This window comes from Bicyclus anynana, chromosome 12 (assembly GCF_947172395.1).
Source record: "Bicyclus anynana chromosome 12, ilBicAnyn1.1, whole genome shotgun sequence".
In the NCBI taxonomy this organism is placed as follows: Eukaryota; Metazoa; Arthropoda; class Insecta; order Lepidoptera; family Nymphalidae; genus Bicyclus; species Bicyclus anynana.
The window spans coordinates 906,524-909,994 of NC_069094.1; positions in this window are offsets into that span (position 1 = coordinate 906,524).

Here is a 3,471-nt window from a genome sequence, read left to right on the forward strand (position 1 = left end):
ATCAAACTTCAGTTTGAGGAAGGTACCAGATGAAAATGATAGTAGCTAATAATTACAATTGAGAGGCCAATCAAAGTACCTACGATACATCGTACCACATCTCAATGCCGCTCTGTGTCCAGCATCCTGAGGCGTAATTATGTAATACCACAGCAAACATTGCCCTTCAGGCCAGAACGCAACAATGTCGCTTGACGCAGAAATAAAAAAAGGAAGAAGATAGTAGTATCTACCTATTTATGCGTCCACGTATGCGGAGGAGCTATGCCACAAAAGTTCTGAAACTAAATAATTATTTTTAATTGAGCACTCTTGTCAGAGTCATGGTTGGTTTTCTTGACCAAGTAAGGTAGATAAAAAGTCACTTTATTAGTTATTTTTATCATGATTTTTTTTTAATCCATATCAATTTTCACGACATATCTCGAGACGATAGAAACACAAATGTCGAGCAATAGCGGTGAAATCATCGCTATCTCTTTCGTCTCATCGCAACGAAAGAGAGACCATCACTTGCGATTGTTGCCGTATTGTTGCTAAATTGGTTTGCCTCGACGTTAACAATGCTGAGAAGAGTAGATTCGTGAGCTATTTTAGATCCGCTAGAGGATCTAAAATAGCTTCATCATCGATACAACCACGGCAGTCAGCAACCCCTAGTCGGTATCGAGAGGTCGGCGCAAGTGGTCGTTGTGCCCGATGCATGCTCGAGCACGCGCGCCCTCACCGGCGCGGCTCGCTCACTGGGTCACTGGGCTATTACTGCCTTGTCCTTGTCGTGTTTCTGTTGACGAGATCACTTAACAGCTTAGCACTAACTGCAGATGAAGTTTTACAATTAGGTAGCGGGTAAATGAGCTTAGACCGAAATTTAACACTATAGCGACCTGGACAATGAAATCAGATGACCGGCATCGAATAGACGCCTTCGAAATGTGGCGCTGGAGAATGCACCGTTTTCCGGGGACTTCGCTCAAAACCAATGCATTTGTGTTGAAACAATCTAACATCTGCTCCAATAAACATTTCTTATTCTTTCTTATCTCGAAGAGACTATTTACTACCTGATCCAGTATTTCGGTCACATTGCCAGGAGATAATATATATTATTTATACTATATTATATTATAACTTGGAGAGAAAAAATCGCGGTGCGGAAAAATCCAACCCACATTCTCAGCGTGATCATTCTTTGGACATTAACCTTTCACACAAACCTAAAGTCAAAACAAACAGCCAGGGGAGATCCCGCTGCCAACCCCGATGACTAGACCTGGCAACATTTAACCCACGTACTATAAGGACCGACGAAAAGATGATCGAGCTGGAAGAGCAGCAGAAGCAGGGAGCCGCTGGATGCTGGCGGCTCGAGACTGGTGTGCTTGGAGGTCCATGCAAGAGTCCTATGTCCAGCAGTGAACCTCCATCGGCTGATAATCATGATGAATGATGATAACTTAGAGAAACTTGTTATTACTGGCATTGTAGAAGGAAAGAGACATCGATGACGTTGCGTTGGTCAGGTCAAGTCCACACTACTTTCGATATAAAAGTAGGCATACGAAACCCTACAAGGTGCGAAAAGCCGAGCCACTTGACGCGACATCGTGCGGAAAAAATCATAAGGGTCACGACCCTCATTACCTAATGAGGAACAAGACGCAAGAAGAAGAGGTTATATGTAGGTATACAGGCCGTTAGCAGCTTGAAATCTAGAATACAGTATTGCAAGGCACCACTCTATTCTTCTACACCGTGCCTGTGAGAAAACTCTTAGCCCACTTCGAAAAACTTAGATTTGCCAAAAACTGAATTTCACACACAGGCGTCTCCTAATAGGTAGGTATTGCTTATTATATATTCTGCCAAATAACTGATAAAGTAGGTAGATTGTGATCTAAATTCAGCGTAGATAGGTAAACAATAATTTGCTAAAGCAAGCCGATGCTTTGAGGATGATTGCTATACAGAAGGTGTCACCTTAGCAATCAACCTCAAAGCATAGGGCGCCATTGAGGAGCGAATCTTAAATTATAGGTATTCACTGCGCATTGAATGTGCTCTATAATCAACTGCCATCATCCGGGATTACAGAGTCGGGTTACACCTACTGGAAGACTCGGTTGAATGGAAATGTCCAATTATTTCAAAATGAAAATTTTATTTTATTAAGGTCTCTCCTGGTCCAGCTGCCTTATTGCGTTTTAGTCAATTTACGAATGTTTAGTAAAACATCACTATTAGATATGTATGTAACCTATAATGGTTAGGGTTAATGCCATTATGTACCTCTACTGTAGTATAGGTACTAATAATTAAAGAGTAGAAGTCAAGTACTTAGGTACGTCCTTTGAATAAAATGATCTACCAAATATTGGCGATAAAAATGACTTTCACGTACGTAGGTATATGTGAGCTAATCTCCTCATTTGTTTTGCTTCATCGTTGGGTTGGCTGACAAAAGATGCAGTAGATGCACGATACATCTACCTCGTGCGCTGTGGCAATATGCGGGTGACAAAGTTCATTTTTCTCTTGAAAGTTTGCCGCAATTCACGATACCTACGTACGTAATATGAACGTCATACGGTAACTGTCACCCGTACCAAGCTACAGCGCACGAACCACAAGAAGGTTCGTTTTAATGAATAAATACAAAATTGTAGGAACCTGCATACCTATATTATATTTGGAAATTTCTATTCAATAGAGGTTCAAAGCAGATTAGCCTATAATTATCGTTCATTTCTCTTATATAGAGTGTAACTACTTGCTGCGGAGGTGTTTGTTTCAAACACCTTGTTAATATTGGATAGCTGATCATTTTGTAACGCGATCAAAGTCTGTCTCTTATTAATTCCACCAGAATTAAGTGTTACTATATGTATAGTGTGTTAATTTGTTATTCATAAAATATGTCTACCTACTAGACGCCTGTGACTTCGCGCGTACAACCCTTCTATAAAACCGGATTTCCCATTATGCATCATCATCATCATTCATCATCATTATCAACCCATATTCGGCTCACTGCTGAGCTAGAGTCTCCTCTCATAATGAGAGGGGTTAGGCCAATAGTCCACCACGCTGGCCCAATGTGGATTGTCAGACTAAAGAGATTAAAGTTCCCAGGTGGTTTGCTTTTTTCCAATAAGTAACATTTCAACCAATTTACACAAAATCAAAATAATTTAGTAATTTGGGTTTTTAAAGAAATTAAATATCACTTTCTATTAGTGAGAACAGCATGAAAATCTGTTAAGTAGTTCACGAGTTTCGAGTCATAGCACTCATCAATTCGAGCCATCATCATCATCGTATCGTATTGGCTCGGAACAAGCTCATAAACAGCGGCAATATGGTGACGATCCCTTTCCGAGTTGATAGGTGTGCTACGGCCCCTATGTTTGACCCTAATGATCACATAAGCTAACACCATATCAACGAGGCGGATGTAAATAAAACAACAAA